Genomic DNA, 16947 nt, shown 5'->3' on the forward strand with positions numbered 1-16947 from the left:
ATAACCTCATTTCCCTTGACTAGCTTAAGGGGTACCTCTCTTTTTTCACTCATGTGTTGTCTTTACTCCAGCCTTTCTCCTGCTGTCCATGTTCACTCTCTTCACACCTCTCCCATTGTCTGTGTTGTCTTTACTCCCGCCCCTCCCGTTGTCCGTGTTGTCGTTTACTCCAGCCACCTTCCATTGTCCGTTTTCACTCACTTCTCGCCCCCTCCTGTTGCCCATTTTGTCTTTACTCCCGCCCCCTCCCATTGTCCGTGTTATCTTTACTTCCGTCCCCTCCCTTTCTCTATCTTGTCTTTACTCCGGCCCCCTCCAGTTGTCTGTGCTCACTTTCTTCCCACCCCCTCCCGTTGTCTATGTTGTCTTTACTCCCACCCCCATTGTCTGTGTTGTCCTTACTCCTACACCCTCCCGTTGTCCCTGTTTTCTTTCCTCCTGCCCCCCTCCTGTTGTCTGTGTTATCTTTCTTCCTGCCCCCATCTTGCCATAGTTTATGTTGACTTTTAAACAAACGTCTATGGAATTATGTTCCATTTTTCTGCTTTTTTCAGAAGTTAACATTTACTATTACCATTTATATCAGCTACATACACCTTGACGAGACACAACTTCCCTTTGACTATATGCAGAGCCTACACTCTATATCATATTGTATATGTCATATATGATACTTCTGACTGTGAAAATGTCAAATATGAACCCTTTCTACCATTATGTAACGGATTTTTAGTCACACAACTTATATTTTCCTGGTGTTAAAATGCTTGAGCTCTCACCATACATTGTGCGTAAAGCTCTTTAACACCCTTGGGCATACGTTCCCACTGTAAAAGAAATCCCTAACTAATACCATAAAAATAAGCATTTAAAAACATGATGGTCTAATTTACAAAACAAACTACCCTGTACTGGGTAACAGTAATAAGGATGCAAACTTTTGCTGCGACAGGTGGTGCTTACTGTACTCTGATGCGGACATTATTACAGACCACCACTTGGCTAGGCATAGAATTCTGAACTGAAAGGGTATGCTTTCAGTACATTTCCTATGTTATCTCTAATAAAAGAGAGAGGGACCCCTAAACCAAAGGGATAGGGTACCACAATAGACACAAGTCAAAAAAGTAAATTCCCTTTGGGCAAGTGAACATTAATACAAAGGTACTTACAAACAATAAACTCACTAGTACATAAGCATAACAAAGAAAGCATAACAAAGAAGCTTCTTTGTTATGCTTTTGTACTAGTGAGTTTATTGTTTGTAAGTACCTTTGTATTAATGTTCACTTGCCCAAGGGGAATTTACTTTTTTGACTTGTGTCATTTCCTATGTTAGACAGCAAATACTGCACCTCTGCACCATGGTGCAAAACATTTCATTGCGCAAGACATCCTGTTTGTGCACTAGTGCAGGAGTAGAGAGAAGAAGCAGGTCATTTTACTAGGTCAACACAAGAGGCAGCGCGCATGCGCTGCTCCACGAGGCATGCTGTATTACTTCTGTGGATTTTGAGCACACACGCCCACAGCTTTTCATTGGTTGCTTGGTCTGTTGCTCCTGATTCCATAGTTTTTGTTGGTGAATGGTCTACATTTGTCCCACCTTATAGCTGTTTTGTGCCTGCCCTACCGACCGCCACTGCAACATGGATCCTTTCACCATGGGCCGGAAGTTTTCTTTAACTTCACTGCTTTTTCTTTCCGCCCACGCCACTGGCTGGCCCATGGCTTTGCTTGTTCTGTGTTTACCGTGAAATGTTGTGCTTTCTAACATGTATGTGTTCTCATAAAATTACCACCTATGGAGTATTTTTTTTTCCACACTACTCTCCATTCTCCTAGCTCCTTGAATAATCACGGACGTCAGAACTTCAATCATTGTGTACACCAAAGGCTCTCTTTTCTACTTATGCATATCTGTCCGCTTGAGTAACATAGCTTAAAAACATTGCCAGAGCCAATAGCCCTGGCTAAACACTTCTAAGCCCCAAAGGCAAGACCTATTGGCTATACCAATGCTTGTTTTATTTTAACCAGGCAATGGATTGATGTGTGACAAAGCCACGAAATTTGCGATTTGCCAGCGAAAATTCAATAAAGTTTAATAGAATAGAATGAATGCACAGCATCCACGTGGTCTAAATTAGACATCCTAACCCTTGCTCTGCTTTCTCACGCACCTTCTCTCCCCTCCCTTGGATAAAGGAATCCGCCTCCTCTTGGCAGGGTCTGGTTCTTAACAACAAGAACCCTAACTCAAAGCCCTTTAGTGGCACAGCTCTGCTCTACATGGATCTGTCCTCAGGCACTCAAACATGTACAAAATTCCAAGAAGGACACAACCACAAGCATTCCTAGCTCTGCACGACACATTCCAAGATTAACTATATACTCACTTGTGACATATTGTAAACTTGATTTACAGGCCATTGTTAGGCTGACTACTTCACAGCAGGGGGTTAGGAATGCATATATGTACATTTATTCTCAACCTTCCTGACAGCCTTCGTTTGAAATGTTAAAAAGTGAGAGAAAAAAACACAAAGTCAGAAGGCAAAATGTGAAGCGCGGGACAAGTTCAGACGAGACGAGCCACAATGTTTTACCTGTTTAAACCGGTTGGCTGACCCAACCAATCGTAGCTTCGAGGACATTTGCACGACAAGGAAACAGAGGACAAGAAAAAACATAGTTTATCTACATAAAGCAAGAGAAAATAATTAATACTTAAGTATCGCAAGAAAGGTCTGCGTTGGCAAATGTTTTGTGCTCTTCAATCCAGTTTACGTGCTGTAATAACTTGATTTATGAATTTAAATTTGATATTCTTAGAAAATGAATTTGCACTCCCATACTGTTTCATATGAGTTCATCTTCTCCCAAAGTGCCGTCGGGAATACCATAGTAAGGTAGAAAACACTCCGAACTGAGCATATTCACAAACTTTTAAACCTCTGAATCACTCTTGTGAGCTAAGGGTTGGAGTTGTTCCATCCCGAATCGAGATCGAGAAGGGAACCCCTTAACATGAGTGAATGTGTAGGAGAAGGGCTTGCCCTTTGCACATAAATATTCTCCACTTGGACATAAAGAAAAATACGATATTTTCAAGCGCATCTGCAATTGTATTTAAACTTGTAAATCTGCACTGTACATTTAGCTAGCGTAAATTATTATTTTTCCTGGTTCCCAAATGGAATTCTCAAAAATATTACCGGAATCCCACTGGAAACACGCAGCAAGAGTACACTTGGGCACCTTCGTCAATTGCAGAACATGAAAAACAAATCCGAAAATGATTCAAAATATAAGACGACACCTACTGGTGCACAACGCAAAGCTGCCCCATTGTGCGACAGCTGCAACAAGGAAGTGGAACAATAAAATTATGACTAAGTATGTAGATTCATTTCCATTACGTAAGCAGCACCCTTAAACTGCAGCTGGGGTTGAAAATCTACCATTCTCCCATCAACCTTCATCTGACTTCAGCAAGCCACAACATAATTACAGACTTTAAATCCCCACCCCTGTAATGCAAGGTATTTATATTTCTTTTTTCACCCTTGATATTTTTAGGATGATTATATTTTCTGGCGACATTATCCCTGCACAATTATCACATACCGTAATAAATGCTGTTGTGCTTGTTAAATGTAAATTGGAAAAAAAGCACGTACATTTATGTCAGTATGATAAACATGAGAACGTTATGTATGATCGATTCACGCGGCACCACCATCATTTTTTTTAAATATATTGATGAAAACTTTTTGGGGGAATATTACGTTTAAGCACGTTCATTGTGCCGCCATTGCACATCACATAAGGCATATCTTTGTTGAGTCCATCTCTCTGGGCTCGTCAATGATTATACTTTGATTATGGATGAAAAATCTTGCGCTATAAACATTATTTTGTAAATATGTTACTAGTTTGATTCATTCTAGCTTAATATTCATTGTAAATATGGAGTATTTCCTGATCCCTAAGAAAGGTATTCCAATGTGAAGAATATTTGATTACAAAAAATAAAATCCCGTACATACAATATTCTTCACATGGTATATGTTAAATTTTTATTATAATTATGTGGCATACTACTGTGCCGCAAGCTGTGCTCATCTATCAATATCTATAAAATAAGAAATGTTATCCAATCTTTGGAAGAACTGGCAAGTCTGGCAAAATACTTTTATTTAACCACTGTGGCTCCAGAGAATTCAATGAAGCCTGTTATAAACAAAATATTCCAAAATCCGTGCAACCCGTGGTCAACTAGCCTTGCCTCAGCCAAAGAGCTCTTGAATCTAGCTATAGAGAACTGGGATCCTAATATATTTAAGTATACCACTATCAAAACATCAATTAAAAAGCAAGTAAGATCATGCTCTTGTATATTGGACATCGAAGCTCTGACAGCTAGAGGCTTCCATGAGACCCAAAGTGTTCCCCTCATACATCATATGGCCTCAAACCACATCTCACACAGCCGGTGGGGAGGCAAGCCCTACAAAGATTTCTTGCAGCCAGTCTACACGCGCTCCCTCTAAAATATCTGTATCCTTCAGTGAAAGTAAGACCAGCGATTATGGAGTGTCGTCTCTGCTTTTACAAGCGTGAATCACTGGCCCACATCTTATTATGCTGTCCTGCCCTGTTGCCAGTCTGCCAAATCCACCTAAGGCCCATTCTCCTCCAACTGGGCACGCGGACGGCAAAGGTAGCCGTCCTTCAGTTATATTTGCTGGATACAGTGAAGCATATGGCCAATTTTGCTAAGTTCATCTACCACGCCCATCAAGCCTTAATGGACAGGTCAACCTCAGCACTGCATGGAAACCATCCGGATGAAGGTCCTATGCAGTCTGGCTCCCACTGAAAGTTTACCCGACACATCCAAAGGACTAATATTTATTGCATCTCATAAAACAAAACACCAAATGGTGGTTTTAGGAATAAGACGTGTATATATATCGTTATATTATTCAACTTTAACTATCCCTTTTATATTGATCTTTTTTTTGTATTGGTTTTTATTAATCACACAAATAAAGAATCATTGTCATTGTCATTGTCATTGTTACGGCGCCGCAAGCTGTGCTCATCTATCAATATCTATAAAATAAGAAATGTTATCTTTTTCTTGACAAGGAGGCGTAGCTTGCCCTATTAAAACAACTGAAAAGTAAGCTAAGTGAAATATCTTCTACCAAGCTATAAAAATAAATTCAGAGACAAGATTGTTTTTTAGAAAAATATGCTGAAACTTCATGTCCTCAAGGACTCAGATAAGCGGGGCAACTTTGCTGGTCACCAGTTTGGATAATGCACAATCCATTTTTGAATGGATGTAATGCCCCAAATTTAAAGGTTTTTATTGTTAAACACATTACGCTTCTAAATACAGATCTAACTAAATACAGATATAGCCATTCTACTTCAATACACGGACATGACAAAATAAAGTTGACAATCCATGTAATAAGAAAGGCTAACAAAACAACTGTCATAATAATGTGTTATTAACAAATTGTTTTTATTGCCCTTGAAAGAATTATTGTTTTAGGCTGCCAGGGTTTGCACCTCTGACCTTTAAGTGACACACAGAGCCTTGCTGCATCCTCTAATCAAGCTAAACTATGCTAGCTTATGTTGCATTCATCTGTATATTAGCCATTTCGAGTGCAAAAGTAGTGAAAGTGTATATGCTCATGATTCGGGTGATAGTGTCTAAAAAGGAATGCAAATTAGATTTTTTTTCTATTTTAGTTTCCAAAATAATGATTTTGGTTGGTTGAGATATCGAAAATTATAACGCCTAATATACGGTGCTCGTTTTTTGGATGCGTTATCAAAACCTAACCAGTTTCAAAAAGCCATCCTGTACATTATTTATTATGTAAACAAGAGCTGTTTCACAAAAGCTTTTGCTATTTAGATACAATTTGGAATTCAGGGAAGTATTTCCCAAATGCGGATTCAATTAATTAGAAAGTGTGATGATTTCGAATGGCAAATTTCAGTTTTTTAATGGGAAACTATGCAAATGTAGCACAACTATACGTAGCAGTAAGTTTGCAAAGGAAGTGGCAAATTAGGTTTTCCCTGGAAGAATGTACATTCAAAATATTCCCCAAATAAAGTTGTAGCTTTATGGCAACAGATCAGATTGGTATGTTACCCCAATGTGGGAGTGTTTATTCCTCACTGTAAGGAATTGGGTTACTGGTTGAGGGTGGTGAAACTCTACACAAGCAGGAAACATAATCCTTTTCAGGGTGAGGCATAAGCAAATCCCAAATAAACATGTGCTCAACCCTCTGGTAGCTAGGTACAGAGCTGTCAGGCTGAACTCAGAGGCAAAGTGTAAAGTAGTTAAGCACCATTTCAAACAGTAAAAGTGAAAACACAGCACAAGAGACATCCCAAACTAACTTAGAGAAATAGAGCACATTTCAATAAACAAATCAAGGCCAAATGACTACAAGGACCCAGTTAGCAAGGCTGTAATGCGAGGTCCCACGTTTCAGTCATGGAGGCCATTGACGAGGGCCTTGCGATGCGCACTGCTGCGTCAAGGTTATGTTGCGAAAGTGCTGGGACTGAAGAAGCTGAGGGGCTTGCAATGACAATTCATACTTCATCATCGAGATTGCAATCGACTGGAAACTTGCAACGTGAGGACCTGCATCAAGGATGCATCGAGCTGCAGCAGTTCACTCAGCAGAGGCGATGCATTGGTTCTGATCGAGGCTGTGCCAGAGCAGCAGAGGAGATGCGATGGTTCTGCTCGGTACACAGATAGCTGGCAGAGCAACTTCAAGCTCACTCCCAAGGATCCTGGGCTGGAGTGGCACCACTTCACAGGGTAGGACTCTTAGATGGCAGAATCCACGTACAGGGTTCAATGTTGTTGAGATGCAGGTCCAGTGCATCTAGCACAGGAATGAGGTCAGCAGGTCAGCAGAGCAGAGGCCCTTCTTCCTGGTAGAGTCCAAAGGTCCAGAAGTGTGCTGAAGAGTTGGGTCTAAGGATCCAATAGTTATACCTGTTGCCCACTTTGAAGTGGAAGGAGTTTATAGAGGTTTCCACTTCCCTGAGTTGTCAGGCATCCCCTTCCTTCATATCCTGGCCCCAGCCTGTGACAAACCCTTTGTGAGAGTGCTCAGGCAGAGCCTTTGTGATGTGCAAGAGGAGCAGGTACAGCTCCTCCCCCTCGTTAACACAGAGCGGCCTATCCTGCCAAAACCTATCTTTCCCTTTTTGTCTCACTGTCGGAGAACATTACACAAAGACCAACTGCCAGTTACACCTAGTCACGTGACCTAGGAACAGGCTGGAGGCACCAAATGGTTAAGACAAAACAAATGCCAACTTTCTAAAAGTGAAATTTTCCGAATCCTGATAAAAAATCCAACTTTACCATTAAGTAGTGCTATTAATTTACCTGCCCTGTGTACATGTAGTAAAACCTTAATAGGGATTTACAAGTAAATTAAATGGGCCAATTTGATGGAAACCAATTCTACCATGTTTTAAGGAACGAGTAAAAGCATTTTAGCACTGGTTAGCAGTGGTAATGTGTGCAGAGTCCTAACGTCAGCAAGGACGAATCAGCAAAAACAGGAAGGTTAAAGGTAAGCAAGATGGGAGCGAACCAACCCAAGGATGCCAGGCCTAACACTCGCCTTAAAGGGGATGACATTGTGGAAGCTGTTAACTCAGGCAATGTAGTGTTAATTAAATTCCGGGTTGAACCTTGAACATTCCCTTAGAAATGAAGATTTATTAGAGAAATAGGTTATAGCAGGTCTGATTTACCTAGTAATTGCTTCTTTCCCACAGATGTTTCACCTGGAGATGTTGGCTACCTCCAGCTACCAAAATTACGGGGTGTAACACGGCAGGTCCACGATGTTCCCATTGACCTACTTATTCTTAATGGGGCTCGTAACTCTGTCAGTGAAATTCCAGGGACCTGAGGACAAACTTAACAAAAAAACAAAAAAAAACGAATCACATTATTTGCAAACGACGATTTCACAACAAAACATCCCCTGATTTTCTCACAGAATCCCTCTCGTTTGTTTTCTTAAAGTAAGGACCTGGCTAGACATATGTCGGAATTACTGGGATCAGGTGAAACAACTTTTAAAGACTGATCCCAGTATTTAGAGCTGTGATATTAACACACCACAGTGAATTATTCCTGCACTAGAAGAATTTTCCTGTGCATAATGTGAGTGTGGTAAAACAGAATCTACATGCTATTTGCAATTTCAGCCATGTTACATAACAATGGGGAGGTATAATTGATCACAGATAACAATTAGGCGTGGGCGGAAAATCCGTTCCGCTCGCGGATTTTGCGGATTTTCGGGAAATCCGCAATCCGCGAGATTTGCGAATTTCCCGCAAAATCCGCAAATCCGCGAGCAGCGGATTTTGCTCGCACTGCTCGCACTGTTCGCGTGAGTTCGCGACCCGCGAATAAGTGCAAAATTGCAGAAATACGATCTTGGCAAAACTGAAAGTAACTACTTACCAGGTTCAAAAGTTCAGGCACATCATTAGTAGCCATTTCCTGTAGTGCTTCCTGAGGGGCCCCTCCAGAGTTCAGTTGCCAGTTGAAACTATTATGTGACCCTGCTCTGAACCTCAGAATAGTTACACATATGCCACAAAGGTCCTGAATTACAGCTAAGGGAGACAAGCAGGAGCCAGGCTGGAAGTTAAAATCCATTAATCAGCCCCTAATTCATTATTGTCAGTTGGGGCAGGGCAGGTGTTGTAACTAATTTTGCAACAATGAAAGCACTTAGCAAGTGCAAAAGATCACTAATCAGGGCGCACTAAGGAAGCAGGTGCCAGCTAAAAAAATATTCTGTGACACATTAATCAGCCCCAAATTAATTCAGGTCACTTGAGGCAGGGAAGGTGTGCTTTGCTTTGCCGAAAATAATGTACACTGGACAACCAGAGGGTGTAGTGATGAAACAGAGGGTGGCATGGGTGGGCCAGAGGGTGGCATGAGTAGTCAGAGAGTGGCAGTGGTGACAGAGAGTGGCAGTGATGAAGAAGAGTGTCCCAAACAGGCTGGACACGTAGAAACAACAAGTTCGCAAAACTTGCGACCCGACAGGTAAGTTCGCAAATTGCGAAATTGTAAAAACCCTCGCGAACTGGCAGAAACACGGGCGAACACAAAAAAAAAAAAAATCCGCAAATTCGCGGGAATTCGCGGATTTTGCGGATTGCGAAACCGCAAATCCGCAAAATTCGCGGATTGCCAATCCGCAAAATCCGCTCATGCTTAATAACAATGCAAGGTGCAATAATGGAGATTGCAGTGCCCTCTGATTTTGTCATACATGTAATGAGTGCTACTGTTATTCTAGGACAAAGAGGCCCCTCGATTCAAACTTAGAGGCCCCCTTCATGCTCACATGGCACTTTCTCTGGGACTAAAAAAGAATATACAATTTCGATGTTGTATACACTATTACCTATTTTTACTACACCTCTGGAAACTAGGAGTCTCAAAGCTGTATCCTGCCCCCCTTTCAAAAGCAGGGATGGAGGGGCGTGGCCAAGATGGCGGGCTGAGAGGTCGCACTTGCCGAGAGCTCCCGGGCCCCTGAATCCCTGCACCGCTCGTAACCGCTGATTCCCCCCCGGATCAAGCGGTGACTGAGCCTGGAGACCCCGGTGGTTGTGCGGAGTGATCGTCGAGCCTTGATTGCCCCGCCGGAGGTGCGATTCTGACCGAGATAGCCTGGGGCGGAGCCCGCTGGGCGGCTTGTGTGCGATCCGGAGGCCGCGAGACCTCCGGGCTTGGGATCTCGACGGTGTGCTCTGCTGCCTGTGAGTGACCCGCTGAAGTGCCTGTGCCGCGGTGCCAGAGTGGGTGCCGAAGGGGACTTCGCTAGCGGAGCGGAGCTGACCGGAGGAGGTCGACGAGAACGGAGCTGAACGGAGGAGGTCGACGGAGGCGGAGCCGGCATCCGGCTGCTACGCAAGTCCGGGGCTTGAGGGTACTCGCCTCGTGCGGCCGTTCCGGCCCAACCCTGGTTGTGGAGGAGTGGTGTTGCGCCCCTGGAGCAGATATTCCCCCAGGAGTGCCGGCCCCGGCTGCCCCTGCCCCGCGAGCCTGCCCTCCGGCTGTGTTTCTCGCCACTGGACTTGCGATGGGGGTAGGCCTCACTCCCTGGGCGTTGGCCCATTGACTGTAACGGGCGGCCATTTTGTGAACTCCGGCCCGGCTGCTCGGCCTTGCTCGGGATCTCTGTGTGGCGGTGCTTCCTGGCCGGTGTATAGCTGCCCTGGCCCTGGTGATCTCTTCGCCGAGCGACGGCCATCGTTGCCTCCTGTGCCGCCAGGATGTCGAACGCTAGGGGACAAAGGAGGGGCGATCGGACTTTGCCGGACATGTTGGGGCGCGGTGCCCTACGCAGCGGAGGGAACCAAACCGCCATGACCTCCCCGGCCCCGTCCAGGGGCGCTGATGGCGGAGAGCCCCCGGTGACACGATCATTCCTCGAGTCGCTGTTCAGCTCCTTGCGGGAGGATTTTCAAACTTTGAAACAGGAGGTGGCCAGGGAGGTCCGCGAGGTACGGAGAGAGGTGGACTCCCTGGGGGAGCGGGTCAACACCGTGGAGGAAGCTGGTCACTCCAGAGACGAGGAGATCACCCACCTGCAGCAAGAGGTCCTGCGGCTGCGGGAGCAACAGATTGAGCTGCAGGCCCAGGCCGAGGACCTCGAAAATCGGTCCAGGCGGAATAACATCAGGGTCCGTGGCATCCCGTCCGGCGAGGAGGGTGAAGACGTGACCGCATACCTGGAGGCCCTCTTCCGTGCAATTCTAGGGGAGTCAGAAGACTTTCAAGTCCGCATCGACAGGGCGCACCGGGTGGGCCGCCCCCGCAGGGCTACAGCACCCCCCCAGACATCCTGGCCTTCCTGCCGGACTTCCCCCTGAAGGAGCGGATCCTCCGCGAGGCGCGGAGGCAGCAGCCTTTCCGATTCCGAGACCACCCGGTGGCCCTATATCAGGATTTATCTACGGTCACACTGCAGAAGAGAAGATCCTTTAAAATCGCCACGGACTTCCTCCGGGAGCAGGGGACGCAGTACTCTTGGGGGCACCCTTTCCGCCTGATTTTTAGGTAGAACGGAACATTGCACCAGCTCCGGTCCCTCCAGGATGTCTGCGCGGTGTTGGGCATCACTGCATCTGATACGGACACCCCGGCGCCGCGCCGCAGACGAAGCACTCGGGACGGTTGGCAGCAAGCTGGGGAGAGGCGATCCCCACCGCCGGAACGACCGGACTCGCCCACGATTCGGGCGGACATGTCGGCCACCATTCAGGAGGCCTCCAGAGCGGTGGCGACTGGTGAAGTGGCCCTGACGGCCTGAACTTACTCCGGGGGGAGTCTGCACTAGCCTTTTCTTATTGCAGGTGCGGGGGTTCTGGGGGTGGGTGGGGCAGGATGGCGAGTGCAGGTGGTGGTGGCTGGACGTCCACTAGATTGACTTTCCGCAGCCTTGTCCGATAAGGACCGGACTGGGACAATGACTTCTTTGCACAGTTTGAGAAGCGGGGAGCGGGAATGGGAACAGCAGGGGGGTGTTTTGAGTTTGGGGGTTTGCAAGGGGGCTGGAAGTTGGGAGTGGTGCGGAGTCGGGTGTGTGAAGTTCCAAGGGGAGGGGGGGGTTCCTCTAGTTGTGGGGTTTTGGGGTTTGGGGACTGTACTGTGCCGTAGAGATGTCTGTGTTTGCTGTGCGCTGAGGTTTTGTGAGATGGCCTCCATGTTCGCTTGCTGGGCCCTGCCTATCTGTGTGCGTTTCAATGATTCCCCACCTTGATGGCTCTTAAAGTTATTACTCTGAATGTGAAAGGGTTGAATAATCCGGTTAAAAGGCGGGCGGTATTGTCTCTGTTGGAGAACTCCCAGGCTGATGTCTGCCTGTTACAAGAGACCCATCTGCTGGCTAAAGACTGTCCCAGAATGCGTACCCCCAAATTCCCCACGCAGCTTTCTCCTCCAGAGCTTCTAAAACGGCAGGGGTGGCACTTCTGTTCTCCAAGGGGTTCAGGGGGGAGATCTTACATAAAGTGGCGGAACAGAAAGGGAGGCTTTGGCATACAGGATTAGGGTAGGAGGCTTGGTGCTGACTGTAGGCTCTATCTACGGCCCCAATGACCACCAGGTTCAATTCTTGCACAGGGCACTGGAGGACGTGGCGTCCACCTCTGATAGGCACATAGTGTTGGGGGGAGATTTGAATCTAGTTTTCGACGCGGCTCTGGACAGGTCTGTGCAACGGCGCCACCAGTTGGGTGAGCTCTCGGGCTCGGTTCGCACTCGACTTGAGGAGCTGGACTTGCATGACATGTGGCGCCACCTCCACCCTACCACCCGCGCATACTCCTACTTCTCACACGCACACAAGTCCTATGCGCGACTGGACCATCTACTTGTGTCGGGTCCGATGCTCGTTTTAGCCTCGAACGCTGACATGGGGGTCCTCTCTCTTTCCGATCATGCGCCGGTGGAGGGTACTTTCAATCTGCCCCCGGTGGCTCGGCCGAGGGGGGTCTGGCGGCTCCGGGACACGCTATTGCACAGACGGTCGACGGTGGACCAGATTCGCGCGGCCATTGCGGAATTCCAACGCGTAAACGACAATGACGACACCTCTCGCGCGACGCAGTGGGCAGCCCTGAAGGCTGTGCTCCGGGGCGAATTTATTGCTATCTCCTCGGAGGAGAACAAGGATCGACAGCTCAAAAGGGACGAGCTTACCCGGCAGGTGCGGGAGCTGGAGCAGGTTCATCATAGAACGGGAGCCCCCAGAGTCTGGAGGCAGCTGAAAGCCGCCAGGAAACTCTTGTCTGCCCTGGACACGGACCGGGCAGAGTACGCGATGCTTCGTCTGAAGCACAAGTATTACACCAGTGGCGACCGATGCGGGCGGCTCCTGGCCAACAAGCTCAGGGTGCAGCACCAACAGCACCGAGTGAAGGAGCTGGTTGACCCGGCCGGAGGTTCTGTCACGGCAGATGAGCAAATAGCGGACGTTTTCCGTGGCTTCTACGCAGACCTCTACACTGGCGAGGCCCCCTCCGCCCAAGCGGAGGCGGAATATCTGGAGTCGGTGCCGCTCCCGTCGTTAACACCGGATCAGGCTCAGTATCTGGAACGTGAGATCCGTATCGAGGAGGTGGTCACGGCGATCTCCCGGCTCAAACCGGGCAAGGCCCCGGGACCGGATGGCTTCATCCCTCTGTTTTATAAGACCTTCTGTCAGGAGCTGGCACCTCTGCTGACCCGCCTTTTCAACACATTCGCGGAACCGGGTGCCATTCCCCCTGAATTTCTTCAGGCCACGGTCTCAGTGATCCCGGAACCGGGCAAGGACAGGACTGCCTGTGGGTCCTATCGTCCTATCTCGCTGCTGAACACGGACTTGAAAGTGTTCACCAGCATATTAGCAGCATGCTTGGCACTTCATCTGCCGGGCATGGTCGATTCGGATCAAGCGGGCTTTGTGCCTGGCAGGCAGACAGTGGACAACACGAAGAGAGTGACTCATATTCTTGAGAAGGCCTACAGGATCCCCGGGGAAAGGATGCTCCTCTCTATAGACGCAAAGAAGGCGTTTGACAGGGTGCACTGGCCCTACCTAGAGAGGGTCATGGGCAAGTTCGGGATAGGCGTGAAGTTCCGTCATCTGATTTTCAACTGCTACCAGTTCCCGTCCGCGGTGGTCCGAGTGAACGGAGGCAGCTGCCGGCCCTTTCCCATAGAACGGGGTACGCGACAACGGTGCCCACTGTCCCCTTTGCTCTTTGCTCTTTACATGGAGCCGTTTGCTCAAAGGGTTCGGCAGAATCCCGATATCGTCGGAGTCAAGATGGCGAATTTCATCACACGATTAGCCTGTATGCAGATGACGTCATTCTGACGCTCGATGACCAGCGGAGGTCGCTGCCGGCTTGCATTGCGGAATTGGACCTCTTCGCCGCGGTGGCGGGCTTTAAGGTGAACCTCGGGAAATCAGCTGCCCTCGACATTTCGCTCACCAGCGCCACCAGGGCGGAACTGCAGAGGCTTTACCCTCTGAGCTGGTCCAGGGACCGGATTCCGTATCTAGGGGTCCTGTTGGCGCCCTCCCTTCCGGCGATGGTCACGGCCAATTATGCGGCTTTGAGCACGAAAATCAGAGAGGAACTGGGTCGGTGGGATAAGGGCACGTTGTCGCTGCTAGGTAGGGTGGCCGCAGTGAAGATGACCCTCCTGCCTCAGGTACTATACCTGTTTAGGGCGTTGCCGCTCCAGCCCCCCACAGGGTGGCTCGCGGAGACTCAATCGGCCATTGCGCGGTTTGTGTGGCAGGGCCGTAGACCGCGGATTAAGAGGAACATCGCTACGCTGGCGCCCGAATCTGGGGGGCTGGGGATACCAGATTTACGGAAATACTTCCAGGCCGCCCAACTCCGCTATCTGGTGGAATGGAGCCGGTGGGAGTCAGACAAACACTGGCTGTTCCAGGACCAGGCGGTGGCGGGCAGGACGCTACAGGAGGTCCCATTCTTGAAGCGGGCTCATCGACCCCCTAACCTTTACGCATCTCTCGTGAATCGTGTCCCGCTCCGGGCGTGGGACTCAGTGGCCGCTAGGCATGAGCTTACTACTTTTCCCTCTCCCTTTACGCCGTTAATTGGCAATCCGGACTTCGGTCGAGGAACGGAGCCTGGTGCTTACGAGCGCTGGCGGGCAGCCCGCTGTTGCACTTTGTATCACCTATACGGCCCTGAGGGTGTCATCCCCTTCCAGGACTTGCGGCGGGACTACGGATTCCCAGAGACGGAGCGTATGAGGTACATGCAGGCGCGCCACTGGGCATTACAACCCCAAGTGCGCGAAAAGGCGGACCGGGAGATCACGGTGTATGAGCGTTGGTTAATCACTCGCACGTCGGACGCTAAACTAATCTCAGATTTGTATAAAATGCTGCAGCCCCCCCCTTTCACATTCACAACCCCGGTCGGGAGCGTTGGGAACGGGAGCTCGGAAGAGTGTTGAGCCACACGGAATGGGACCACATCTCCTATCGCTCACGCCACTCGGCCTATCACACGGGGCTCACGGAGACCTTCACAAAAATTTCGACCTACTGGTACCGCACTCCGGAGAAATTACACGAGATGGATAGGTCACTACCGGGGACGTGCTGGCGTAACTGTGGCCAAACTGGCACGCTTACACACATACTGTGGGACTGCCCCCTTTTGGCTTCTTATTGGGAGGAGGTCCTGGGTGAGGTGGACAAATGTTTTGAGATAGAGCTGCCGCAGTTCCTTGCCTATGTTCTACTGGGTTTGCCGAATTGGTTGATGTATCCCCTCAGGTCTAGAAGGGGTAGACAGATTGCGATAGCTCTAGGGTCAGCGGTGCAAAACATTCTCATACACTGGCGCTCCACCACACTCCCCACTGTTGTCGGCTGGCTGCATAGATTGTGGCATGTCCTTGGCATGGAAAAGATGTCCTTAGTGGCCCTGGGGGATACAGATGCTTTTGAGGAGCTGTGGGCGCCCTTCCATAGCCTGTTGTGTTCTGAGTTTAGGGAGATCACCTGTCCTAGATATCTCAGGTTGTTACGGCTGACGCCGCCACCGGATCCGCCTGCTTGATTGGTCGGAGTTGGCATTGAGTAGCGGAGTCAACTGGAGGGTCGATATGAGGGGAGAGCAGATGGTCATTGGCACAGTACAGGGGGTGGGTTGGGGTGCGGTAGTTTGGGGGTTTTGTTGTTTAAGTAGGTTGTGGAGCAGGGTTGTTTCCCCACCCCTTTCCCCTTCCACCCCCCCTTTTTTTCCCCCCCTTTTCCCCTCCCTTACCCCCTTCCCTCTTCCCCCCTCACCCCCTTCCCCCCCCCTCTTTTTTATCTTTAACCACAGGCGCAAAAGCTGTGTTCCCAAGCCGAATGGGGCCTACTGAAGAGACATAACTGCTTTGATGTATCTACTGTATTGTACGCATTGATTGTGGGGCACCTGTGGTTTTTCTTTTTCTTGCCCTGTTGTTTCCTACCTTACCCTGCTTCAATAAAATACTTTAAACCTACAAAAGCAGGGATGTAGCCTTATCCTAGAATCTAGGATTGGACTTATAAAAGCCACCATCATAGGTAGTGCTTCATGTAGATCTGGAACTCTACAACGTCATGTACCACCCCCTTCCTGTACTGCTATACTTCCTGTCCCCATTCCGAAATTTAGGGCTACTGTGCAATGATCTTTTTTGGTACATGCAAGATGCTTCTTTTCAGTCATCTAATAAGTGGGCATTGCAGCGATTGTAATATTTCCGTCAATATCTGCCTTTGCTCTGTAAACTTTAGCCCTACGTGTAAACCCTGGATGGCATTCTTTCCTGAATTCCCATTCTGTCCATTACAGACACAAAATAATAAACAACCACTGGCAAAGCCAAAAAGTCCTTTAAAATTTGTTTCAAACAAGTGCTGCACCTGCCTTAGATTTCAATAAACAGTCAGAACACATAAATGCCACCTCAGCCAAACACGGACTCATGGGCTTTTGCTAGACATCCTTCCTATGATACACAATTCCTTGCTGTGTACCAGGTTGCAGTCCCATAGGTCATTATTAAAGATCCCAGGAGACAGACACAAATAGGTTTTGTAGCGGGCCGCATTCAGTACCTTTTGTTTCTAGAGTTCTCGGAGTCAAACATGAATCCTTTTTGTAGCTGGCTCCAACATCTTAGAATCAAATTTCTTTTGGCGGCAGCTCATAAGGTCAATATTAAAAGTCCCTGTAGTCAGTTTCAAATCTTTCCAGTTACAGGCATCAGAACCTTAGGTTGTTACAAGAAGTCCCTCAAGCAAGACATCATTCCTTGCT

The 16947-nt window shown here is 48.2% G+C and overlaps 1 long non-coding RNA gene across 1 annotated transcript in view; it reads right to left on the reverse strand.

The window, feature by feature from the left end:
- Positions 1-16947, reverse strand: part of LOC147732658 (uncharacterized) — a 322497-nt gene that overhangs the window by 43152 nt on the left and 262398 nt on the right. Inside the window, exon 4 of the long non-coding RNA XR_015308482.1 lies at positions 7828-7995. This is a non-coding gene — a long non-coding RNA (uncharacterized LOC147732658). The remainder of the gene's footprint in view (positions 1-7827; positions 7996-16947) is intronic.

This window comes from Lissotriton vulgaris, chromosome 2_1, assembly GCF_964263255.1.
Source record: "Lissotriton vulgaris chromosome 2_1, aLisVul1.2, whole genome shotgun sequence".
NCBI classification, from domain to species: Eukaryota; Metazoa; Chordata; class Amphibia; order Caudata; family Salamandridae; genus Lissotriton; species Lissotriton vulgaris.